The sequence below is a fragment of the Gymnogyps californianus genome, chromosome 4 (assembly GCF_018139145.2).
Source record: "Gymnogyps californianus isolate 813 chromosome 4, ASM1813914v2, whole genome shotgun sequence".
Classification (NCBI taxonomy): Eukaryota; Metazoa; Chordata; class Aves; order Accipitriformes; family Cathartidae; genus Gymnogyps; species Gymnogyps californianus.
Genome location: NC_059474.1, coordinates 73,575,601 through 73,603,210, shown reverse-complemented (window position 1 = coordinate 73,603,210; position 27,610 = coordinate 73,575,601). Strand labels below are relative to the sequence as shown.

The following is a 27,610-nucleotide window of genomic DNA, read 5'->3' as shown; positions in this document are numbered from 1 at the left end:
TGTTGTTTTTTGTTTTTTAGCAGGCTCTATCTAAAGTGAAGTATAGGGAAAAAGAAAAAGTAAATGTAGCTGATCTATGATGGAAGCCCTGAGACATTTTGTTCTGATTAGGAATCCTCTCAAGATCCCAAGGTGATGGGATTGTTCAAAGGAGACTGATGCGAGGGGCTAGTGGCGTTGGTGAGAAAGCAGTGTTTGCTGCTACATGTGGGGATGTGACTGAGCAGAAGACTTCAGGTAAGTTTGGTAAATGCATGTTTTAACTTAGCTTTGAAATAATATTTCATTTGAGTTATGCAAGATACTTTGTCTTTGTGGCTCCTAAGAGCAGAAAAGGAGATCCTTAGCGTGGCTGAGGTGGGGCATGCTGTAGCAGCTCCATGAATTTGATCAAATGTGACTTTTAGTGCAAGAAGTCACGATGAGGAACTGTTCTTATATGACTATAGGTATTTTGGGTATATTGTAGTGGTGGCCTGTTCGTGACCTGACGCTATTCAGTATTTTCACGGAGTGAGATGGTTGCTGTGAGCACTTGCGAAGGGAGCTGAGGTGATGTAGGGCAATGATAATCTAAATGAATTAGATGGGATTTCTTAGATGAGCTTATTTGAAAATCTGTTTCAATGCTGCCAATGTTAAGCTTAATGTGTAGGAATAAAGAAAGCAGGCTATGTTTATGAAAGAGAGTTGCCTGGCCTGAAATAAAGGTGCTTTGGAGAAGATCTTGATGGAAGTCCTGGAAGAATAATAGAACTTTTGAGTACCTGGTGTGATGCTTTGACTGAGGCAGTGTTTATACTTGATTACTGAAAACCAGGGAAATGGAGCAGGAGTAAAAACATGGAATTTGTAGTGAAATCGCAGTCAGTTGTTACGCTGATTAAAAGCTAAAGATACTGGAAGATAAGGAAGAACTCAAACTGGAATTGCAAGGATACTTTGTGACCTAGAATACAAATGTAACAGCAACAACAATGACTAGTATATTCAAATGGAAAATAATGTGTAATTTGATAATGGTTTGATACTACTTATTTTGCTGCCTGTTACCGGGTTTTGGTGGTTGGGTTTTTTTGGTGGGTGTTTTTTTTTGTTTTTTTTTTTTTTTTTTGTATCCCCTAAAAGTGTGTGTACTTTTGGGTGGTGTGGGTTTATGTATATGTATATTCTCTTAATTAATGAATACACTGTCTGATGTGCATTTATCCCTACAGTATATGAGACTAGAACGTGGGGGTATTTAATGATGGAGTAGCACGAAACAGAACAGCAGCTAATATGGAAACTTGTTTGATGTCCATTAACTTTTTGTAATTATTAAGTTAATTTTGAAGAAGTAGACTCACTTCAACTCAGCTTAGCCAGCTTGATATACAGACGTCTGAATTCCAGATTCTAGCCAGCTTAACATGGACACGTAGGAGGATGTAGCCTGGAATTAGGTTTTAACACAGTCTGGAATATACTCCTTTTAAGTCCTGAGGCGTACTACTTACCTGAAAAGGTGCAACATAGATTCAGTGAATGTTTGCTATTGTAGTCTTGCCAGATGTATATAATATTCTCCCACAAGCATACATGGATTAAACAGTACTGTTTCAGAAATGAAATAATAGTTTTATTTAGGGGGAAAAAGTTAACTCAAGGTAAATTTTTCTGGCTATACAAAGAACTAAAGTATTATAAATTGAATACAAATTGGAACTGCATTGAGTTTCATATTGTAGCCAGCATGTTCTCAGTGTTTTAGCCAGAAAGTCTTGCAATGTACGTGTACTAATGGAGAACAACCATTACAGTTTGGAAGAGTATAACCGGGCGCTTCATTTTGTCTTATGTTCAGTAGTCCACAGCATGATTTCCCGATGCTGTTGTTTATGCTGAAAATCGCTCCTATCCCTTCTCATTCACCTCTCTTTAGGAGTGGGATAAATGTTCAAATGTTCTCACCTTACTGAGAAATCTCAGAAGCTGGCTAAATATATCTGAATAGCTTTATTCTGTGCACTCAAAAAGCAAACATTTTGTGACACTCTCAAGGGAGGTGTTTTAGTGTCAAGAAAACCTGTGTATGGGTGTTTTTGGTATCTGCTTGAGAGCAGGTAGAACACAAATACGGATGCTTGATGCTCCATTTACTTTCCCTCAGCCTCCCCTTATGTAAGATAATTGCGTATCGTCAGCCTTGCAACCTCTGATCCTGTTGACAAGGATAATCATGAAGGTGTGAATGTGATCCCGTGCTTTCCCTTGAAAGCTAAGGGAAATCAGGAGCAGACCTGCAGTCTGGAGCGAAGTCCAGCAGAGAATGATCTGGGTTAATGACTGAGGATGTTTGCTGGGGAACTTGACTAAACTGTATCCTAGCCCCGTTACAAAAGGGATGGGATAACTGGGGTGCTTTGCAGCAGGGAGAAAAGACCAGACAATTACTGTTATGAGTTCTCTCAGCTGCTTAACCGATTACTCGTGTGGTTCAAAATCTACTCTTTTACATAAACCAGTTTTGTCAGGTCCACAATCAAAAGTGTGTTACATGCTGTTGTAGTTCTGTACATTGCATCTGTGTCTTCAACTTGAGGGGCCTTCCAACATCCACCTCAAAACTTCAGCTGTGTTTCCAGAAAAACATTGCCAGAAATATATTTAGGAAAGATCTCTTTTTGAAGTTTAAAGTCTTTCTTTTTGTTCTTTGACTAGAATTGGAGAGAAAAAAAAAATATTAAGCAGGGCAAAACTGCAAATGAATCCAAGGGTGTAGAGCTCACCATTTTGTATGTATTGTTACCGCAAGCTCATAAGAAGAGAACATCACAACTAAGCAAACTTTAAAATTGTTGTAAAAGAACAGTACAATATTTATATTTATTCCTTTTGTGTGGCCACAGTGGTAGGAGGGAAAGCCAGGATGCAGTGTGCATCAAAGTTCATGAGGTGGTTTTTGTTATCAGTTAAAAACAGGAATTAGTTTATCAGCAGTATCTAGCTCATGCTAGGGATATGCTTCTGAGTGTTCTTGGATTAAAAGAAGGGAACACTATAGCTGAAAGCTTTTGATATGAGCTTTTACAATAATAGTCAGTATTAGTGATGGACACACCTCACACTTCTGTAAGGTTCCTGACCATAAGGCTATTTTAATTGCTGCTTAACCAATTTGCTACAAAAGCAGAAGCCCATCTATTTCTCAAAGAAATTCAAACGTAAGATTTCAAAGTGTCTCAGGAATACTCTTGTACATATATAGTAAGTCATTTTGGTGTGCTTTGGAAATCAGGACCTTAAAATGTATGGCTTGTACTACTTTAGTTTAATGGGCTGTCAACTGTCCAGGCAGATCCAGTACAAAGTCAGATGTGTCTTTAATCTTCAAAGAACATAATGAAAAAAGTGAATATATTTAGTTATTAGCTAGGAGGTACAAAACAAGTGAAGAAAGAAACAGTACTTTTTTTCTATCTTGAATTAGATAACTGAAATTTTAGCTGTCCATGTGTCTAAAACATCTGCAGAGTTATTGAGGAATTTACTGTTCAGTAAGTGCTCATTTGTCTCTATTTAATAAACACAGTCATATAAATTCATCATTTGCTCAGTCTTTTTTAAATTCCCTCAATTTAAAAAATGTATTTGTATTACCTTTGATGTTTTGTAGCATATGAAAAGAAGTCGAGTCTGAACTGAATAACAGTTCGAGTCTCTGAGAGCACAATGATTGGGGCTTCTTTTTCTTCATAGAGGAACCTGTCAATAGGAGTTCCATATGTACAGATCTCTTGTGTTTAATAATTGTCAGTTATTTTAAACAAATAGATTTCATACTTGCAACAAGAAATTTCTGACCTTTACTTCCCTGTAAATTCACAAGCTGCTTAGTAGTCTTGAAGCCCAGATCTCTGAAGTTATTAAAGGTTACTACATTCATAGGTGATAATGATAGCTTTTAATACACAGACATGCTCTGTCACTTGTATGTGAGCAGCGATACGATAACAATGATATAGGAACTGGGACAATCCTTGCTGTTTGGTTTTCAGAAGAGAATATGGCTTTGTATCACCAGCGGCAGTCCTTAAGATCAGTGTTGTTGTATTAAGTGGATTATCAAGTACACTGCCCGCTTTGCTCCTCCCAGCACTAAAATTGGTACTAGTGGGGAGGAAAAGATCGGTCTCCTACAATCCTGACATCTTCTGATGTTAACAGGTACTCGTGCTTCTAGAATTATTTGGGTCACTGCTTCACCCAAGCTGCCTCTTTTTTGGAGATTCTCAAACGATTGACCTGAAGAACAGCTGCCCTGAGCACTGGTGGTGTTGGTAATATGGATGATGGATGACTTCAGTTTCATGGCCAAATTGCTTATCCAGGCATGAAGAAAATAAAATGCTTGTTTCTTCTCCTCCCCCCTCCCCTTTCTAGCCTATTTCTGCTAGTCAAACTTTAATTTACCCTTTGCATTAAATTATTCACTTAGAGCCAGTTTGTATGTTGTGTTATTTTTAAGATCTTAAAGCTTTATTATTGCAAAATTTTAAAGAAGGAGAAATGTCACGCATTGTTCTTGTTTAGCTGGAATTCTGTATGTTGTGCATATAGCACAAATATATGGATCACTAAATTGAAAGTATTTTTAAACAATCAAGTTTGAGTAAACTCAGACACTTGGGGGAGGGGGGAGCTAATACATGCCAGCTTGTGTCGGAACCATGAATTTTCATCCTGAAGGCTGACTTTTAATATCCAGTGCATGGTACCTTAGAAAATATCATGATGCTAAGGGTTTTTTTAGGCCTAATGCTCTTTGGACTAAGGGAATAGCAATGCTCTGTGCCTTGAGGGAGGAAGTAATGACTTCTTCAGACAGTACAAGATGTTATTTGCAATGCTATTATAATATTGATAAACAATGTGATCCAGTCGTGTGGTGGTCCTGTGGGGTTGTGGGTTGGTCCACTTTTAGGATCTCTGAAGAGTCATTGTAGGGCTTGATCAACAGTCTTGAAACAGTAGTGGGGGAGTGCAGGGTGTGGGGTTGTTTTTGATATAAATAGTTACAATGAGGATCTTTCTGTGGTGATGATATAACCACACCATGATTAACTACCAAAAAAAAAAAAATTAGCAAGTGGAATAGAGGGGAAAGAAGTGAAGAGTTTTTCATGCTTGTGTGCTTTCTTTTTTTTCTTTAAAATGAGTACTTTGTGTGTTTGAGCAGAGGTCTCAGAGTTGCAGTCAAGTCACCTTCAATTTCTGGAGAAATATTAGAAGAGTTTAAGCACTAAGAAGGTAATGTGGAGTTGCTGAGATTAAATTATGCCAAGTCAGAGTAATTCCCATCTATGCATGGGTAATGAGCCCTGCAGACCAACGAGAAGCTGTAAAGTTTAGAGTGCTTGCATGATACTCTTATAAGTAAATTAGGGAAACTATGTCTAGCTGAGTTCAAAACTAATTAGGAAAAGCACAATCTGAGAGTATTTATCTGTCAAATTCAAAGATACATAGGGTGTGATTTTCATGGGTCTTTCCTAAATTTGGTTCTGTTCAATATTTTTTTTCATTAATAACTTGTAGAATATAAAAATCACTAAGCTTACTAAATTACTAGATATTACTATTGTAGGAAGAATGGCAGGTGCAGACAGGAATAGCTGAAGTGCAGAAGTGTCCGGAAAGGAGTATTATGTGAACTGACAACAATTTAAGTATAAGGTAGTTTTTACTGCACAAATGCAAGTATGAATAACTAGTGAGGTAGGAGATCTGCCGGAAAGAACAGTGGACCACAGGCTGAGCATAAGAGTCATCTTGATAAATGTCTTTGTAAAATGTAAACCTCCGACTGGAAGCAGTGAACAGGATGCCATCCATTTCTCAAGTAATCCTTCTTGTCTGTTCAGGCCTGGCAAGCCCTTTTACAGAACAGTACGTTCAGGTTTGGGCAGCACACTTTAGCTTGATTCTGTCTATTTAAACCACTTACTGTTTACTTTTTGTTCCTTTCTCCTTTTCCTCTCTTTCCCTACTAGTATGCAAAATCTATGGGTCTGCTGAGCCTAGAAAAAGTGAGATTCAGATGACACAAAGTCATCAGAAATACTCTCTTCCTCTTTTGAAGAACTTTGTACTAGGAGTAGGGGTGGCGTATATAAGCTAGGCTTTGGGAAGTCTTTTTTTTTTTTATGAAATATATAGCAAAGCACAGCTTTAAAAGATCATTGAATGCAGTTGTTCAAAATCTTTGATAAGAAAACACAGGCAATGGCTTAGAGATTTTATATTCCACCCCCCCATGAGCTTCTATTCCCTTTGGCTCTGTTTCCTGTAATTTAATGACACAGAATTTTGAGTCTTCATTTGGCTATTGTCATTGAAAGTGTCTGAGACAATACCACTGGAATTTGGCTACTGTTGAAATGTTTGCACGCTTCATACAGTTACTGAAACATGCAAGCCTGTTTAAGTGTGCTAGGTCAAACTGTGTGTGTGTGTATGTAGAGCTTCTAGATATGCAGCTGTTCAGCAAGTCTTTGAACAACTTTATCCCCCAATTAACTTGTCCTGTACTAGATCAGATAGCAAACAAATCATAACCTGTCTACAGCTGCTTTTCATTCAGGAACTCTCTTGATCATAGAAATTCTTTTAAAGCAAGTGGTCTGTATGTCTGTGGCACTTTATATCTAATAAAGTATCTAATGTCTATATCCCATCTAATGTCAAGTTTCCAGACAGCTTTAGCATGACTCACAATGTGACTGGACTCCAGCTGTAACTTTCTTTAAAAAAAAAAAAAAAAAAAAAAATCCTGTAAACTGTGATGGAGAAATAATGAAAAGTTGACAGTCGAGTCTTGCATTCACATTTGGAGAATACATGGAGAAGTGGGATTGCTAGAAATGGTGAAAATGAAGAAAGAGCAAATGAGGGAGGATGGAGAGACAGGTTTAAAGGAGAAATTTTCTTTTTGGACTTATGTTTGACACAACTCTGCTTTCTTTGCTCTTGTTTTGATATCTTTGGTTTCCCCACTAAATTTATGTGACGTATCTGGATTAGAGAAAGGCAAATCTTACAAGAAAGTGTTTTTAAATGTGAAGTTTAGGGCACTACAGACCAAATCCTCACTTGAAACTAGTACAACTCCATTAACATCAAAAAGGCGACACTAATTTACATAAGCTATGCCTCTGACCTTTTGTTCCTGTGAAACTTTAGAATGATTTACGATTTAATATCATACGTACTTGTTTTTCAGACCAATTTCATTTTAAATGTTTCTGTGATAAAGATAACTTTGCTTTCAACTGTCATGAAAGTCCAAACTAAAGCAAAGTATAACGTAATCAAAATACATCAAAAATGCGGCTTGTTTATTAGGTAAATTCTGACTTATCAAGTGTCCTTGAGTTTCTGAGTTGCCTCTGATCTTGCATCAAAAATTCTCCTTGTGCCTTCTCCAACACTCATTATCACTCATTAAGGGTTGAGATTTAGCAATTGGAAGTAAACGTCAGATTTCTGAAAAGCAGCAGAGTTTTCCTCTTAGAAATCATTCTTTTCAGGCATCAGGCTTGATTCAAGCTTTGAAGGAGGGCAGCTATGAATGGACACCATGGGTACAGGCAAGCAAGTTTCAATTACAAAAACACGCACAAAAAAGCAAAACCTGCTCATGTTTTTAAACTCGGTTTTCTATGGGATCCTCTCATCCCTGGGGAAAGCAGTAGATGTGTTGTTTTGAGCTCAGTCACTTAAGGCTAAATCCAGTAAGCCTAAAAAAAACCCAGAAGGACAGTTGTGCATTTCTAGTAAAATATATTTCACTGAAAGTAAACATGTAAAAAATGTCTCGAAGTTAATATTATCTTACTGTGAAAAATCCCTGGTCGGAAATCAAAAAATGAGCCTGGGATTAAAAATACATGGTCAATAACTACTGAACCCAGAAATGAAAAGAGAAATTCCAGGATATTGCTTCAACTGAAATTACAGCATCTCTGAATGTAATGGAGCGTAGTTGTATGCCAAACAGTACAGGTTACTTCTACTCTTTCATTTAGGTGTCAATAGTAGTAATGGCTTTCTGTATTTGTCTAAAAATAAATTCTGACTTGAATCTCTGTTTAGAGATGAAATGTATTTCTGGCTCTGTGAAGCCATAGAAACATAGAGCTTCAAAAACTGACCACGTTACAATCTATATACTAGAGCTATGGGTGATACCTTACCCACCTTTCTCCAGGGAACTCGCCTGTTCAAATTACTTGCTCTTTTCTGTGGAAGAAGAGCAGAGAGTCATGCAGCTGGTGTGCTCATGAGGTTGCCTTGTGGTGGTACCCGTATGCTCCGTGGTCCTTCCTTCAAGTGTTGTGTTAGCCTTGCAGCTACTGCTTCCTGCGAGGGTGTTCCCGGACGCTGGGGAGGTGGCTTTGCTCTTCGGTCTTGACGTCTGAACACGTCGGGGACAGAGCCTGCCAGGGAGCACGTCAGCAAAGCAAGTCACCTCTGGGGTCACCGAAGCTTTGTGTTGTAATGCAGAGGTTAGCGTGCTGTGTTCGCTGTGGGTAACCTAAAGATAGTCAAGCTGACTGTAGCGTGCACCGCACATGGGTGCGTGGTTACAGGTTGATGAAACCCTAGGATAACCTTTTTTTTTAAACAAAACTTGAATTCCACTTCTATGTTTGTATTCATCCTTGCCACCTGAGGCATATTTTCGTATGTTTGTTTTTAGTAAAACTATTATATACTACCTGCCCACAAATGGATGCGCTTCTGTGAACATGACTGAGTATGTAAAACGATCTCATTTATTGAGATTTATATTAGTGAGACAAGACAGGATTATTTACCCTACAAGGAGGTTGGGTAGTTTATTTCTTGCCTTGAGCACCTGTCACAAGTGTTTGAAAAAGCTTTATTTATATATGGACCTCCATAAGAAATGGAATTTCCCAGGTATGTGTCCATACAACTATGTATTGTGACAGTCTGTGTGCTTTATACTTGATTTTTTTGTTGATTTTTCCAATATGCGTTTCTGTTTGCAATTTGTGCCACTGTAGTACTAGTGAACATTAACTAATATTGCTTGAGTAAGGAACAGGAAAAAGGATTATACTGCTGATGAAAATGATGCTAAATATGTAATACTTCTAGAGCCTAAAGGGTATGCTTCTCTTAAATCAAAGTTGTAAGTGTAGAATTATATCCTGTATCCCATAAGTGACCTGAAAAGAAAGTGATTTAGGAGGAATCAAAACTAAATGGATATCTGTTTACATTGAGAATGGAGAGAAAAGGGGAGAGGTGTGAAGTAATTGCTGGCTGGACCACCTCAAGACCAAAATCCACTTCAAAGAAGGCCTGTAAGATGTCATCTATTTCTCAAGCGTCTCAGTGTAAATAAGTCTCCTAGTGGAAACACTGATGCAAATTATGACTGAGATCTGTTGTGACATACTCGGGTTTAAATCAGATGTTGCTCTTATATGGTGGTGACTTGTGCCGCCCCCCAATTAAAACAATGCAAGTTTCAGTGAATTATTCGTTCCCTGTGTCATGTCTGTGTCCGTCCGTCCCCCCCAAAAGACAAATCACGGGACTTCTTTGTAACGTGTACTGGTAATCTGCAGTCCAAACTGTTATGGTCCAGCTCACAGCCAAGCCCGCTTGCAGCGAATAGCCACTTTTAGGGGGAAGCTACTAATTTAGGATAAGCTAACTGTACTTCTCTCATCAGAAAAGCCCCCGACCCAGTCCATCACGTTTAAACGGCAGCTCCTCTGTTGGTGCTTACACATTGCGAAGCTAAGCAAGGAAATGCTTTCTAAATGGAGAGCGTTTTGTTGTCACCTTCCGTAAGCGGCGATCAAATCATGGATGAGCATTTGCATAGCCACTCTTGCTTCCCTCACCCAGGATGTCAGCCCTCGGTGCTGACTCCGTGGTTTGTGCTCTCTGCCGATTAGCTGGACTGATGAAGAATAGCTTTACTTCCATTAGCATCTATCAGCCTTTTGCATGCTTGTGCCAAATAGTTTATCTTGCCTCTAGTCCCCAGGCTACCTCCTTCCTCTCAGGAACCTGGATTAAATTTTCCTACACCCACCCTCTTTTTTTTTTTTTTCTTCCCTTCCTTATCTTTCGCTGGCTGCAGCCTACTGTTGAATTACAAAGTACCTATTTTTAATAATAACCTTAAAAAAAAAAAAAGACAGAAAAAAGAAACTTCCCCCGCAACTCTGCAACTTCCCTACAAACTAAAATATCTGTCTCTTTTCTGCATCTCTTTGTTCTTCTTCTAGAAAGCGTTTATATCAAAAATATGGAAATAGCTATTTCCAAGGCACACTGTAACTGATCCCACTAGTAAGTATTGTGATGCAAAAAAAAAACCCCATCCAAACTTCTGTTAACATGCCAAGTGATGCAATACACTATTTATGCTCTAGATGATGGTGATCTCATTAATATTCCCATTCTGGTGAAAGGAGAGAAATGTGCTTTAATAGTTTTTGTGGGTCCTGCTGAAGTTTTAAAATCATTATAATAATGAATAGATAGTAGTTCCTAATAGTACATATGGATATGATAAGACAGGGTCTTTGACAGATTTAGTTGCTAATAGACTATCAGCCTTCAATGAGCAACTCCATTCTGGTTCAGTAACTTCATTGCTGGGCTCTGGTTCGGTACACTGTGCAAAAATTTATCCTCCCCATCTCCCCTTTGGGTAGCAAGTTGCAAGTATCAACCTGCAGCAGATACTGCGAGCCCTTTGGGAACAATACCCCTTTTTTCTTCCTGCCCTAGGTTCCCACTTCTGTTAAAGGCCTGAATCTCCCTCAGGCTGAATGTATTTCACCCGTTGGTGTTGAGAGTTAACGGTCCCCGAATGGGTATTGCGTTAATTCTCAGTTGAGCATAAGGTCAACAACAAGCGCTCAGCTTCCTTCCAAAATGGATGTCCCTTATAATTGCACAAGAGAGAGATGAGTAACAGCTCTGAGCTGGTTGTGGCAGGAGAGCAAGGATGCATATCTGTGCCTGCTTTTGGTACATTGGTTTCAAAACCAAATTTAGTCTTGAGTAAATAGAAAAGGAAGATTAAAGAGTAAGGAAGTTTAGATAGTCAACTCTTATAGCACAAAGACTCTCAATTTTAGCCTCAACTTCAAAGCTTTTAGAAGCTATGGAAAGATCACCTTTTCGCTTCTCCTGAGCATCGTGTGTTCCACTTTGCCCTAATGGGTTATTTTTGGCAAGATGACACTTGGAAAGAAGAGTGTCTTTAAACTGGTGAGGAGTTAGAAAGCAAGAACTGTCATCCTGAAATGGTGGAAAAAACCTCATAATACATAAATTTATATATATGCTTAAAGTTAATTAAAGACACCTTTTCCTTCCTTGATAAAAATGTCCCAATTGTGAAAAGCAACATCTGTAATTTCATCTTGATCTGTGATTTTAAGTGAGTGAGAAAAGTTATGCATCTTGCTTGAGAGGGGAAGAAAAAAAAGTCATTTTTTCAAGAGATTCCAAGCTAGTCCCAAGGGCTGTATCTTGAATATAAATGGACATAACATTCTCATTTTTTCCTGTTCTTCATTGATAGGTATTTCCTGCATGCTTTACATGTTAGACTTGTCTCAAATGCCATTCAAGATATTTTCTCATTTATAACTGTTTTCTACAGCTCCTTCAGTAATTTCAGTCTATTGCCTTTTAGCACTTATTGCTTACTGGCAGATGCAGCATATTCAGGTCATATGAGTTTATTCAGTACAGAGATGATTTTTGAGTGAGAATGCTCAAGTGAGTAGCTTAATTTTAACTTGAACTGCCAGCAACAGTAGAAAATAAGCTTTTCAGTGAACTATGTTTTATTTTATTCTACTAAAATCTTAATTTCTAATTTAAAATTAACTCTATGACCAAAATAATCTGTTGTTATATGGCTAAACTTGAAAAATGCATTTTCTGCATTGTTAGCTTTCAAGTCACATAATCTTTCTTATGTAATTAATGCAGCCAACAAAGTATGGTAGCATTTTATATGTAAGCTTTTTAATTAATTTACAGCTGTTAAAACCAGTGAACTTCTATAAATTTGTTCCTTTGGATCATGGACATATGGAGCAAAATGGCTAAATGTATCTAATTTATGGAAGCAAACTTACGGATGACATACTTGGGCTCCAGAAAAGATGCAGTCTTTCAATATGGTTGATTTTTTTACTTTTTTCACCTGATGAAGTCTCTAAGTGAACTGTTGATAATGTAGCTGCTGAGATGTGGTGCCACTCGCTTTTCCCTTTCAGAGATCTTCAGGGAGATGTGAACCTTCTTTGCTGTAAGGGGGGGAAACTCTCAAACCCTGCAATGCTGCTGCTGAGGCAAAATTCTCTTCCCTTACTTCAGAGAAACCTCCATCAAGAGATCTATAAAATAGGGAGGCATGAGCCTAGGGTACTCTAACTACACCTCTAGTGTTTACTTCTTTACTCTTGCCCTTTCCTTGTAATTTTTTTTTGTTTTTAAAGTAGAGCTGATCAATCAGTGTACTTAAGGATTTCCTTTTAAGATTTCTTCTCATTCAATTATCTCCCCATTCAATGGCAACTATGGCTATCAGCCCTTGAATCAAACAACAGAGATATAAATGGAAGTGGTAGCGTTCAGTGTTAAAACTGCCTAATGCTTTTCAACACAAGAGTATTTCAGTTGCTATTTTGCAACCAAACAGCAAGTGTTTCAATTCAAGCTGCTATGCCAGCTAGGATGTCCCCTACCCTTTTTGGCCTTTCTTGCTAAATAACGGGCAGAACATCTTTCTAGAAACAAAGCTGGAACAAGTATGCTTTCATCTGGCTGAAAACTCTGCAGGGCTCTTGCATTATTGTGGCAGCCGCAGTTCGTAGGGAGACTTGGTGCTGGCGAGGGTGTCTGTGAGGGATCGACTCGGGGGTTTTGCTCTTCTGTGAGCTTCCATGCCAATTGTTACTTTTTTTTAAATTGGGGAATTCACATGTGCTCAGATGCCTTAGAGGTGCAGTTGCTGAAACCTTAAGGCTGCTATCCTGTAGTGAAACATACAGCCCTGAAATGGAGGGTTGGGGGGTGTTTGTGTCTATTTTCAGGTTTTTTGTTAGTTTGGGGGGTATGTTTTCTTGGGGTGTGTGGGATGGTTTTTTGTATTGTTATGTTTGTTGGGTTTTTTTCCATTCCATCTGCAGTTCTGGGCAGTTTCTAGGAGTTTTTGACTAGGCATCAGTAGAGAAATGGGTGAAAGAAGTCAATTAGAAAGTGAGTTTTGGAAGTAGAGAGTTGCATAACGGGATAGTGATAGGCCAGGACCAAAGCGAGAGGATTGGTAAGGAAGGTCAGGCAACAGAAAGGGGGGAAAGAGGAGGAGACCAGAATGAGGAGCTGGAAAATTAAAACTAGGATTCAAATAAGATCACTGAGACTACAAGGTCTAAGCAAAAGTCTTAGTTATGCCACATAGCATAAACTTAGTGTTGCTAATGTCAGTCATCTTCCACTAAAATGTCTCTGGTGCCACCCCTCCCCTAAAATCCTTTTGCAAGGCTTGTGAAAGTGTTTTTAGACATTTTAGAAAAAGTAGGCTTATTCTTTAATAAATGGAAGGAGTCATACTATGTCCAGATGTTTTGAATTTATGTAGGTAAATATCAAGTACCATTGTAATGGATGTAATAAAAACTCAATTCGGAGTAGTTACCTTATTCTGAACTACAGACTAAATTCACCAGCTGATTTGCTTTAGATCTGTTCCCTGCACTTACCTCTTTTCACTGATGCACTGATTACCTGCGTATTCATCCACACAACTTGAGAAATGTAGTAAAATGCGAACAGCACTACAATAACACAAGCAACGTAATGCTGTGTTGTACCAGACGAACTCCCTGCTGAGTTTGGGGCAGCTCCAGAGGTCTGTCGAACAGCTTTCTCTGGCTAATCAATGAAACAGTTCTTTAAAAACAGAGTAAAGCTACTTGTAGCTTTGACCCTAAAAAGCGTGGGGGAAAGTTATTCCACTGCCCCCTCTTATAATATCTGGTGTGCCATGTATAAACAATATTTATGTATTTCTTTTCAAAGAAAATCTGTAGAAACTGGTAATCTTGGCTGCCATGTTTGACTGTGGCTCTGGAGACCAGGCGTTGCTCTCGGGTGGGTACCCAGGATGTGGCACATGGTTTGAGCTGACTCTTGAGATGCTCCAGTGATCTGCTGGTTAGAGGCACAGCCCATCTAACTGCATATTCTGGAGCTGAAATGTCAGCCTATGGAGGTCACTGTCAGGGTTTTAAGTCATTTATGAAAAAATAATATAGTTGTGTGATGGAAATGGAGTACTTGAAAAGATTCAGAACGTATCGCACTGCTGCACTGTAAAACATGATTTGTAATGTCTTAAGGAAAAAATAATCTGCTAGAAGGGCTTTAATTTCTGTTTGTTGCTACTGTCAATTAGCAGCCACTGGGGTTACACAGGTATAACAGCGCAGAGTCCAAACAAAAAAGAAAAGGGAGCATATTCTTACATAATAAACATACAAATAATGCGCTTCCCTGAATTACGTGCTTTTACAAGGTCAGCATGACATTGAGCACAAGTGAAATCACAGTATGTTCCAGAAAGCCTGTAACACTTAAGCAAAACTCTGGCTCTTCTTGGTCTTTCTCTTCTTGGTCAAACAGTGCTGATGCTAAAACAGTGTCTAAAAGTCAGACATTAGTTTTGGGCCCCAGCTCAGCTCCTGCCAATTGCTGTGAAATAAGTTTGGATAACAAATGCCCGCCCTGATTCATCAGGCAGGTCTTGTTAATATGATAGTCACCTTTTGATTATTCCCAGTAGTAAAAGCTATTGCCGTAATAAAGGCAAGGCAAACTCTACCTCCCTCAGTAAATCAAAGCTGAAAGAGTTTGAAAACTTCGAGTACTCCTGCAGAAATAATCTCTTGAATAGAATCCGGAGTTTCTTCCTTCTTGTGATTCTTCCTTCTACAAAGTAATTCCTATGTTGCTGTTTCAGGAGGCTCAATGAATTTCAGATTTGTACAATATAAGGAGTAACAAAATGATGAGAAGTCTACCTCTTTCTTTACCTCTTCAAAAATAAGATAACTTTAACTGCTGCGAAGATAAAGTTACAGCTGCACTTCAACAGTGAAAAGTAAATAAGTTGTTTTTATCTCTTTTAAAATTGCAGGGTGGTTGGTTCCCCCCCCCCCCCAGCATCCCATTTCATTTATTTTAGAGTCCTTTTTAAATAGAAACCCTGAAGAACTGCCAAGTTGGCTTCAGTTGTGAGTGATGACTACAGATAACTGGGTTATGATCTTGGCTGAGAGAAACTGGAAACAGTACTAACATCTTATGAATACCTACTGTTCAGTGGCTTTTGAGATGCATAAGCAAAAAAAGCTATTTATTTTGAATGCAAGCAATGAATAAGAAGGAAATGTGGCATAATCAAACACTTACTACAAGCCATTCTTAAGTATATGAAACCTAAAGCCATTAATACAAAAATAAAGCACCCTGTGTTTTAATGCTATTAACAATAGATAACTCGGGAATTAATATATAATAATTGTGTATTTTAATAAACATCAGACAGTTAAAATGAAAGGAATTAATGAATTCTTAGCAAATAACTCTCCATATAATTCTAATATCTTGCATTTCTTCTTCTTATACTATTGGCATTGTACTAGTGAACTTACTAACCTTAGACAATGATGAATTTTCAAACCCTTTTTACAGAGCATCGAATGTGCCTAAAAGGTCATAGCGTCACTGGACAGCTAAAGCTCTGCAAGGGAGAGCACAGAAGATATTTTCTAGGTCTGCCCTCAGCCATCCCAGCTGGATCTGGCAAGAGGAGGTGGGATGGTTACTAGGAAAGTGTAAAATTATGCAGCACACTGTTACATTGCTACTGATTTGACACTTCATGGGCATGTGTAATGTTCCTGGTGTAGGTCTGTAAAGACAATAATGGATACTCAATCTCTGTATATTTCTACAAGGAGACCTGACTAACAGTGGCTGTGCTTTTCTTCAAAAGACTTTGGAAATATCCCTCTCTTTCAAGGTAAACTTGCAGTTTCAGGAAAAAGACAGAGGAGGCTGTGCTACAAAGAGGTTTTGGATTCTAGGAAACCTGGTCAGATACCTTAATGTGGCCAGGATCTGGTATTGATGGAGTGATCATGTTCTCCTCTAGAGGATTAAAAGGAGGAAACATCAGTTGCAGGTCCTCCTTGTTTGTCTGGGTTTTAGATATTCCCCTGCCTCTGTCCTGCAGCATCTTATACTTAGAAGTCCAAGCTTTGATTAAATTGGCTTAACTGCAGTCTCCCAGCACTCTTTCTCAACTTCTTGTTCTCTAGACTAATGCACCTGAGAGAAGCTCATTCCTTCTCAGGATGATACGGACCTATCCATCCCATCGTGAGGTGCTTCCAGTCAACGTGCGTGATCCCTCTCCCTACCTTTTCCTTGGTTAACTCCACCACTCAAAATGTTGCATGCTTCTTTATCTAGGCGCTCTCTGGATTTCTCCTGAGCGGTGTGACTAAGCCCTGCTTGCTCAGCCTGCCCACCACCTGCCAAAATCACCCTGCATGCTGTAGCTCATCTCCCACCTGCTCGTGCTTCCCACCATCTGCTGAATAGTAGGATCTTTCCCTTGATCCTCACCCTCAGTTTGAAGCAGTGCACATGGGTCCATGAGCTGGAGAAAGCAAATGCAGTGTAGGTGGTTTTTTGTTTGGTTGGTTTTTTATCAAGTAAAATAAAATATCCATGATAAATGGATAGCTAAGCATTCAAGTCCACTTCTGACTCCAGGCGGCTACTGTGACTAACAATTTCAAGCATAGCCTGGAGCCAGTGCCTTAGAAGGTGAGTGGCTTTATACAAAGTACTAGTGCCTTTTCTTTCCTCCTTTCGCTATACCAATGTGTTTTGGGATATGAGCCTCAGTATATTAGATCATATCTACTTACACAGCACACTTAATTGCATCTTTCACAGCGTGGCTGAGGTTGGAAGATATGTCTGGAGATCATCTCGTCCTCAATACCCTGCTCAGAGCAGGGGCAGCTAGAGCAGGTTGTTCAGAGCCATGTCCAGTTGCATTTTGGATCTCTCCACAGACGGAGACTCTGCACCATCTCTGGGCAATGTGCTCCAGCATTTGACACCACCCCAACAGTTAAAAAAAAAAAAAAAGGCAAACCAATGCAACCACATTTTTATTACGATTTTTATTATGATGTTTAAGCAGGACTTCCTATAATTCAGTTTTTGCCTCCTGCCCTGTCACTGGGCCCTGCTGAGAAGAGTCTGTCTCTGTCTTTCCTCACCCTCATTAAGTATTTATTCACTGTGATAAGATCTCCCCAAAGCCTGCTCTTCCCCAGGCCAGACAGTCCCAGCTCTCTCAGCTTCTTCTAGTATGTCAGATGCTCCAAGCCTTTAATTGTCTTAATGGCCCATCTTATTGGTCCCTCTCCAGTATATCCATGTCTCTCTTGTACTGGGATGCCCAGCACTGGTGCCAGCACTCCAGATGTGCCTCCCCAGTGCTGAGTAGAGGGCAGTTCAACCAATATTCAGTCGTCCTCACTGTCCATTTATCTAGTCGATACTTCATCAGTTTGTCTATGAGGATGTTTTGGAGGCATTTGAGCAAACTGACCTGGATTAGGGCACCTGTCTGTGAATTTGGGTGGCCGAGGAGTGGAGAAACACACAGTTCTGCTGCAGCTTTGGTAGAAAAGTAGAGAAAGCAGTGAGGATGGGGATGTTCTGTTTTGGCTCAGGTAGTTGGACCTTAGGGAGAAATAAATCTGTGCATTGGGTCTATGAAAGATAGTCATACCACTGAGTATTTTTTTTCCCTAATGTTCCATAGGAACCCAATAAAAATGGAAAACACAAAATTTTGTTTAAGCCTTTTTAATAATCTAGAAAGTATAAATTGAATATCCTGTGGTTTATGACTACATTAAATACCATTATATAGCATTACCTGCAACATCAAGTGCAGCCATAAAATGCACTTTAAGTATCTCCAGAACAATAAAGGTATATAACATGTAAGAAAGTGAATAGTAATCAGCGCATCACCTATGGACCGATGTCTGTCTTTGGTAGTCACTGACCTTTTATTTGGAATATGTAGAAATACTGAACTGTGTTAGTTTCTAGTCTTTTCATAAAACTACATAGTCTGTGCTGAATTCCCACAATTAACTGTCATCTCCAGGGTGTAACTAAATTACTCTGTACTTAACTGGGCTAAATGAGACATTTGTTTATCCAGGTGCCCAATTTAATCTTTCCCCCCCACATTCTGTCCTTTTCTATTTCAAAAGCAAATACTTCTGTCTTGTCATTTTTTTTAGAAAGATAAACAAAACTGAACACAACCATTCAGTTGAGTATTATGTTGAACTCGGGTTCTTTTACTAGATACATAACTTATTTAAATAAGAGTCCTCACACACTTGGATTACTAGTTCCATAGTCTATTTAGAACTACTTTAAAATGCTGTTAATGCGTTTTTCACTTTTATAATTGAGATTGCAAGTAAACTTGCTAGTGGTACAGATAGCTAACCTACTCATTTGTTGGACTACGAAGTAAGAAACCTATAAATGCAATTAATTTACAGAGTCACTGGGTATACAATTTGGAATCTTAAGCAGAGTAAGGGTTTCTGCGGTGTACAGCTCAAAACTGATTCTTTTGTTTCCCTTTTTTGTGTGTGTGTGAAGCAGGTGGAAGGCAAATTCTATTTTTTTTATTTTATTAGAGAATAGGCTAAAACTACCTTTGCAACTAATTTTGTATTCAGCAAATATACTAGATGGGATGCAATCAAATTAAGTTCTTGAAACCAAATGACAGCTATTGGTTACCGAGGTATCTGTCTTCTCTAATGCTCTGAAGTGTTTCAATGTTTCCCATTCTTCACAGACTTAATAATTCTCCTTTGATGGGAATCTCTAATGTACGTGCAGTGTTTTTACTTAACCCTGCGAACGTAAAACTCTTAAAGCTTATTACCCTTCCCAATTTCTGTGTTTCAATTTGAATACGTCCTTATTTCACATACAATTGATATTCAATATTTTCACGTGCATTGAAGTGCTATGTTACCTAGATCAGAAAATCCTGTATTTCGTTTACTTGCAGTTTGTGGTTACATTTTATACACCCAAAATCCAATCCCTTACAAAATGAAAAATTTCTCAAGGAAACAAATTCTGCTTTGTTTCCCAGATTTGTGAATAAACCAAACTGTAAGTGGCCTAAACTTCTGCGTCAGTGGGTCTCTCTCCTCTCTTTGTCTCTCGTTTGCTGTGTGTCATGCTTGGTGGCATTCTAGGTCAAGCTCAGGGAAGAAAGCCTGAACAGAAACAAGATGGACTCACTCCACAGGCAGTGTCCTCTGCCCCCCTGACCTGTGACAGCCTCTGCCCTGGCCCTGCGCAGCCTTCCCCATGGGACAAGTGTGGCCATAAGGACTTGTTCCTGAGTGTCCCTGCGAAAGTATAAGATGAAGGCTCCTTTTAGCCATTGTTTGTGGAAATGCAATGTAAATCAACACCACTGCACTGAAGGAACGGCCCAGTGCCTCAAAGCAATGCTCGGTTCATCTTGCACCGTCTTCTCTTTTTGCTTGTACGCTAAGAATACTGAATGTTTTATTCTTTATCCATTAAATATATTTGCCTGACTAGGTTTCCAACAAACTTTTTTTTCTTAAACACTGCATAAAGCTTTTGGTTTAGTTAGGTAAGCCTTTGTTGTTTCTGATATTTATTTTCTTGCTGAAGAACTTAAACATGAAACTTGCTGAAGGAAGAAAACTATTACCTCCATTTTCTCCTCTACTTATGCCTTCCCGCATCCTGTTGCGTGCTGCACAGCATTATCATAATGCACCCTGAACATGACTTTTCTCTTGTGTATAGAAGTCTTACTTCAGCCAGATGGATTCATCATTGATACAGAAAAGGTCAGACAGTTGCAGCAGACAATATATTATTTTTTCAAGAGTATGCATTGAGGAAGTTTTTCCAAGTATATTGTCATTTGTTTCATTACTAGAGCCCTTAAAATATCAGTAAAATGCAACCTACTTTCTGTATGAGCCTGTGGAAAGCCTGAAATAATTGCCACGTGAAATACCTGTAAATTGTTTCTGTCTTTCTCAACGTCTTTACTCTGTAGCCTAGTGGTGGTGTTTAACTGTCAAGATGGTATGGTAGTATTCATTTTAGAGAGTAAGCATTTGAATTCTTTCAGTTACAGACGTGGTCAAATAGAAGTCATGGAACAATGGGCTATGTTTTTGGTTTATAAGCCTGTGATAAATTATACTGGAGAAAAATTAACTTGAGGGCTGACTACCTTTTAGCTACACACCATAGTTATTTTTGGCATGCATGAAGGTTGCCTGTGAGTCCTAAGAAACCATGGAAAAAACTTTGCTGTTAGCACCAGTATCACTTCAATCTGCACTTTTCTTTCTTGAATATGTATGTTATGGTCATAAAAGACAAGTTTATTTGTACAGACAGCAAGGTACAATTAGTTAAGTATTCCTTTTCATTACAGAAATAGGACAGATTGTGTGAATTTCCTAATGTGAAAAAAACACAAACCTAACCAAACAGTTAAAACTAAATAATGAAATGTTGATATGGCTTGAAGCTCATGTAAAACAAGACTTCAGCATTTTTCTTTCCATTTCTGACACTATCACATGTGGCTGGTAGAATGGACAATAAATGTACGCCATTAAAAAAGAAAAAACCCGGAGTCATGCAGAAATTTAGGTGAGGTTCTCCTTTCCTCATGTAATCTGCCTCCTGCCAGAAGGAGAGCAGTGACTCTCCCCATGGTTCACTCTCCACTCTGCCGATCTCGCTGATCGGCGGAGATGAGCCAAATACGTTTGGAAATTCCCAGCAGTGTACTCCCTCACGATTTGATTCTTGCCATGTTTCATAGGCTGACCAAACTCTACACAGATTTTGAAACAGTGTAATGAAAGGTTGTATTGCTCTTTTGACTACTTTTTGGCTGCTTCTTGGAATTAGCTTAATATTGTACAAATGCATTGTTTAATTCTTGTATTGTTCTTACTCATCGGTGCCTGTGGGATCACTGCAACTTCTCACGGAAAGTGAGCTATTAGATTGATTGTATCCGTGATGGTAGTTTCCAAAAATACTTTCTTCCTGATTGATTGATTTAATTGCAAGTGATTAGAGTTAGGATGTCCATTTAACATGTGAAAAGACAGTTTATAGCTCAATCACTTTCTAAAACACATCTTAATTAGGAAGTGACTATTTCTGTCAGCAGTGTTGTTTTTAATTAGAAACAGCCTCATGTGTTTGTATTTTTTACAGGTATTACGAAGTCTAATATGCAAGGCATAGCAGGGCAAAATGGAAATAGTGTAGGTGTTAGGCTTTTTTCTACCAAATTCAGATCCACAGTGCTAATGTGGAATAATATAAGCTTTTAATGGAGAAGGTGAAGGAAGGGTAGGTTTGGTGGTGGTTTTTGGTGGTTTTTTTTACACCTGCAGGTGTGTGATCTTGCTCCTCAGTTTTATCCAACTTCATACTTTAAGTAATAGAGCACACTTTCTATAAGCATACTAATTTAATGGCAATTTATGTAAGGATAAGCACTTGCACCTGAATGTAGTTACATTCAGGTTAAAAGGAAGGTGTTTAACAGACTACAGCAGCCGTGCAGGGCAGGAATTCTTCTTTAGAGAAGTGGTAGTGGTGGGGAGTGGAAATTTGGGCTCTGTTCCAGTGTCCTTCCCCTTCTGTATCTATATGCACTGGCTAACTACATGTGAGCAGCTGAGCCTGTTAGAAGTGCCCCATCCTTCTCAAGACTTGTTGAGGGGAGGAAGGTAAAAGGGAAGGTAGATTGGAAGGGACTACAGCAGAGAAGGTTACCTGAACTGGCCCTAAGGGTGAGTTTGTGATAGAGGGAATTGCTGCTGGAAGTGTAATTTTGTTGCTTGTACAAGAAGAAAGCAATTATTTATGGTCAAATCTAGGCTATAAAATAATAGCCACTAATTTACTAGAGGCTAGTTATACTAGCTAATGTTATGAAGGTTTAGACAGAATAGGTGGAATTACATTTAATCCTACCTATTTTTAATCCTAGTAAGTTTTTTGTTTTTTTTTTTTGTAGGGGATCCGTTCTCTGTTCTGGACTTAGAATTGTGGATATTTGGGAGAATTGCTGCAGTATCATCTTGTCGAGATTTAGGGTGTCCTTATTCAAAGTATGCCTCCAATATTAAGGGTGTCGTCAACATTACAATATTCCTTGTATTTCAGTAAGGTATTGCTTCACTATTAGCTTACAGTCCTTACTCCTTTAGAAAAAAAGAAGAAAAAAATCTGCCCCATAACTTTCTCCTTAATTTTAAGATGACTAGCATATGTTATCTTTCCTAAGGCAAAGTAGGTGTACAAAGAAGATAAGAGGCTTTAGTTTTACATCGAGAAAAACCAGGAAACAAAAATCCCTCCCAGTGGGGGAGCAAGGTATAAAGCTGACCTCATCTAATTTACCTTAAGGTAAGATCGAAGGCTTTTTTTTTTTTTTTTGTTAGATGGCTCTCTTTCCTTCACAGTGTACTCTTTCTACCTTTCCTTGATTTATCTTACATCTTTGTTATCCCGAGGTGAAAATGGCGAATTTATCTTCTACTGAAGACAACTCTTTAAAAAGAGTCTGAATCACTAAGGCCAAGCCCAGAAGCAACTGGAGGCAATTAGGAACACTTCCTTTAAAACTCGCACCCAACCTACACATGCTTAACTTGGGAGATGAGAGAGAAATATAGCTACAGGACAGCAGTACTAATAGCTACCAGATCTAACAAACCATAAAGGTGTGCACCGGAGAACCGTGGCAATATTGACTGTGTGTTCATTAAGGACATGAGTGCCAGATGATGAAAGCATTGCTCTGCTGGGAGACATTTTACTACTTAAAATGGCAGATAAAGTTAGTCTCTGCTTTCTTCTATTGGTTAAAAAAAAAAAAGTGCAGAACTTGTTGGCCTGAAAGTATTCCTGGGATGGAGTTTTCAGTGGTCTTCTACCATCCTCTGTTAAAAAGCTTAATCACCACTTCCAGAGCTTGAAACCTATCAAGAACATTAAGATTAGCAAGTAGTAATGTCACTCCTTTCACTCTTGATGACTAACACTAACAGCCTCATATATTTAATGCATCTGAAACAGAATTTGGTGTCATTACAGCAATGAGAAGTAAATCGCCTCTCTGTGAGACTAATTTTCTGAATTTTGCTGTTTCTTTTTCACTCTTTTCTGCTTGCTTCCATTTCAGTGATATTCTCTCCACAACAGAGAAATCATGTTTCTTTACCCTTTAATCTTTTAACACTGTATTCTGGAATTTTTTTTTACTTAATTCTAGTAATTGTGGTTTAGAATCATAGAATCATTTAGGTTGGAAAAGACCTTTAAGCTCATCAAGTCCAACCGTTAACCTAACACTGCCAAGTCCACCACTAAACCGTGTCCCTAAGTGCCACATCTACATGTCTTCTTTTAAATACCTCCAGAGATGGCGACTCAACCACTTCCCTGGGCAGCCTGTTCCAGTGCTTGATAACCCTTTCGGTGAAGAAATTTTTCCTAATATCCAATCTAATATGTCTGTGTTCTTCCATTCTGGCACACTTTACAACAAAATGCATCAAATCAATCATTGAGCAAATAATTTACCAACACATCAGGTGGCTTTGAAGTTTGAGTTAATTGATTTTAATGTTTTTGGTGCTCTTTGTGTCTGTGATCTAAGCTATTCTATAGAGCAGGGAAACAGAGCTTAGAATTGAGATGTTAAAGGGCACCATGAGTGAGGGGATTCATTAGCTCCACTTATACAATGGTACCGATGCAAAGTGAATGGTATTAGTGCTATCTGGAGGTCTTTTCTGCTTTATTTGTAACATATTTTTATGACTGCCAGGTCTGGAATATAACAGTCCCCTGAGGACAAACCCTCTCCCTGTTATTTGTACTGTTAGCCACCTCTTCTTCTCTTCGCTTTCTCATAAAAGCAGAGAAAGCAATTCCACAGCTACATGTATATTTTTGTACTTTGAGCCTTGAATGCTGCGAATTAATGCTCTGAGAGTCAGCCTCGTCACTCACATTCTCGTTTAGTGACGATGGAAATCTATCTACTGGCTAAGTGAATTCGTTAGTTCCCTGGCTATTTAGATACAAGCTTCAGCCAAGCAAAAGTCTGAGTAAACGGCTGTGGGCTCGGCAAGATCACCAACCTTCCACTTTTAAAAAAAATATTTTTTTCTTTTTTTTTTGGCCCATGTTGCCAGATCAAGCCTGCTGGAAGCTCCAGAGGGGAAGTTAGAAAGCTCGAGGGTCATCTACATCTGTTTGAATCCGCTTACAGCCATACCTAGTCCTCGAAATACAATTCTCTCTCGGTTTAATGAAGTGAATTGAAATTTTCACTCAAAGGTGCAGGAATGCCAACATTGCTCATTCACACATGGCAACCATAACTAAACCAATATTCACATTTATGTGAAATCACTGAAGGCAATACATAATGGTATATGAAAAATACTAAGTGATATGTCCACTATACACGAGCAAGCTGCTTAATATTGTATTCACAAGGTGTCTTGTATCTTATAATGCTTTAAAATAGCTGTAGGTGGGTTAAAATACAGTTTAAATGCAGAAAAATCATCCTTTCTTTTACTACAGTATTGAGAATCTTATTCTTTTCAAAAAGCAACTTTTTTTTTAAAGCATCGGTAGAAATAAAGGAAGCTTCCTATGATAGGTATGTGTATTAAAATAAATTATAGATTTTAAAAGAAGAGAAACAATGGTTATATAGAATATGGCATGAGGAAAGAAGTTCAGTACAACTAAATGCTGCAATCTGAATGTGCTGCCAGGTGTTATGCTGAAGGCCAATTTACTGGATTGAAGTTGTGGACTCATTGCTTGACTGAGAATTGGGAAATTGCCTGCATATTGGGCAAAGTAGCATCTCTGGTTTCTTGAGATTACAAGGGAGAATTTCTTGTTAATAGGTAAAGGTTTAGCCTGTCTGTGCAAGAGTGAGAGACAAATGGAAAACCCAATGATCAGAGATTAAATAATAAGCAGTTTTGGTTTTTTCTGTAGGGGTTCTTTTTTTTTATTTGAGAAATAAATCTGTTACTGATTTTTTTTTTTTTTTTTAGGGTCACCCTTGTCTGAGAAGAGGTGGAAAAAGCTGTCAATACAAAAAGCTATTGTATTTCTTATTTGGCTAGCCAGCCTTTTAAGGAATAGCAGAGCAGTGAAAAGATGTGTGTTAAAGCACCATAACTCTGGGCTAGGACCAAACATGACAGCCTAGCTCAAGTCAAAGGTAACACACAACTGTTTGTCTTCAGCAGCAGAGCATGTGAACAGCCTTGAAAAGAGGTGAAGGATTTTAAAGAGGGTCATTCTAGGCATGTTTTAAGCTAGTCGTTCTTTTCCTTCAGGTTTCCCAATGCAGAAGCTAAGAGACTTTAAGAATAAATAAATCAGTTCTTACACTGATTCCCCCAACCTCTCCCACCCCCACTTATAAAACCACCTAACTTGTCTACCTCGGGTCTCTTTACATCAGTAGTTGGTTTTGCTTGTTCATGCTTATGCTGTTTGTTTTTTTCCTGCCCCTGTTAGTTTTTCATCTTGTCTGTCTCCTTCTCCTACGTGTAAAACTACGCCTTCTGCAAATGCTCAAACCATCAATGGTGTGTTTTGTTGTTTTTTGTAAACAAAAAAAAGTGAGAAGCAAAGGCATAAGAGAGTAAGAGCCGTGCAGTGGAAGGGTGCGGAGCCACCACTAATCTGTGCTGTGCATGCTGTATGCTTGAGAGAGCCTGGGAGATTGGTGAAAAGCAGAATGACGATGAGGAAAAACCCAACTCGCTTGCCAATGGTGTAATTAAGTGCTATTTATCCTTTTTACAATATTTACATTGGCAGTGTTTCATTAGGGATTTATGGCCATCTGTCTTACAGATTTATTGTATATGTTGTGGATTTTGCAGTTTAAAACTGCTTTGGAACTAGAACAAATCCCTCTGCTGTGTATATCCCAACACCTGACTTTCCTGAGGATAAGAAAAGTTTCATGAATCTGCTTATAGCACTTCACAAAATACTGCCTGGGCTGATGTCACATCAGTGGACAGTAAACTGAGCCAGCAACATGGTTACACTCAAAATGTCATTCCGGCATGTCTATTTTAGCACTACAGACACGGCAGACAGTCCTCAACTGTTACGGAGTCTGACATTTTTAATGCATATTCTTCTCTTTGTTTAGCTTTAAAACATTTCTTTACTGGCCTCCTTTCAACTTAGTTCTCATTTTAGAATTTTTTTTTTTCTTTTCAAATATGTGCCTCTTAAATCATGTTAGATGTGCTTGAGTTTTTTGTAACATCTTCCTTAAAGTGCAAGGAAAGATACAGCAAATGGGTACTTTCTTGCTGCCTTTCCTATTGCTCCATTTGTCTGCAGATGCAGAATGCCACAACAGGAGTGAAATTCTACTCTGACTGCAAGTAACTTTCCCCAGAGTGTAGCCTGGGCAAAGGAGTGAGGGTAAATCAATGTTTTGTGGTAGAAGCAGGAGTTTGCTGGTTGCTACTTGAGCTTATTGTGAAAAAGCACAGCGTGCATCTCCCATGATGGGAACTGTGCTTACGCTAAACAGTTTTAATATCTGTCTCCAAACCATTGGTTTGTTGGTGTTTGCCTGGGGCTATACCCCCCCAACACAAGGAAACAGTAGTAGCAGTTAAAACAATGTGGAAACATTCTCATGAAATTAAGTCCACCAAAAATTTTAATTCACTGAAGCCTCTGAAATGAGGAGAAAAACCTTTTGTTTTAGAAAAATCAACGAAATTCAGAGGCATCCAGGACTCCAGGGCCTCGTGCTGCCTGCCTGCAGCTGGCTGCTGCCTCAGGATTAGGCACGGGACCCTGGTTTGAAGGACAGCCTTCCCCCCACCCCTCCATGCCTTAAAGTGTTTGCCTACTCCTTTGCAAGTAATTTCAGGATTTAGCCACTTTTGTTCCTGAGTGTTTTTTTGCCAGTACTTAACAAGAGATGAAAATTCTGACTTTTTTGACTACCTGTAATAATAATATCTGTTTACCTGAGATGATACTTGAAAAACGGTACAGATCAACAGTGTGAATTAACAGAAATTAGTTATGACAGGAATAACTCTTGCATTAAAGATCTGTATTGTGAGACCAAAAAACTATGCAAATTGAGAAAAGCAGCAAATTGGACCCATCTGTGTTGTGAAGTCCTGATTCATGCTATCTTTGATGTACTGAAGTGATCCCATTGTGGGAATATTGTGTCTGTGCTCACTCTGAAACTTAATTACAGTGTTAACTTGCCTTTACGTAAATGAATTTTTAACTC

At 38.7% G+C, this 27,610-nt stretch overlaps 1 long non-coding RNA gene across 1 annotated transcript; it reads left to right on the top strand.

Annotated features, from left to right (window-relative positions):
* Nucleotides 1-27,610, top strand: LOC127016117 (uncharacterized). The gene is made up of 4 exons (XR_007766434.1): nt 1-237; nt 22,298-22,450; nt 22,568-22,689; nt 25,371-27,610. It is a non-coding gene; the product is annotated as an uncharacterized LOC127016117 (long non-coding RNA).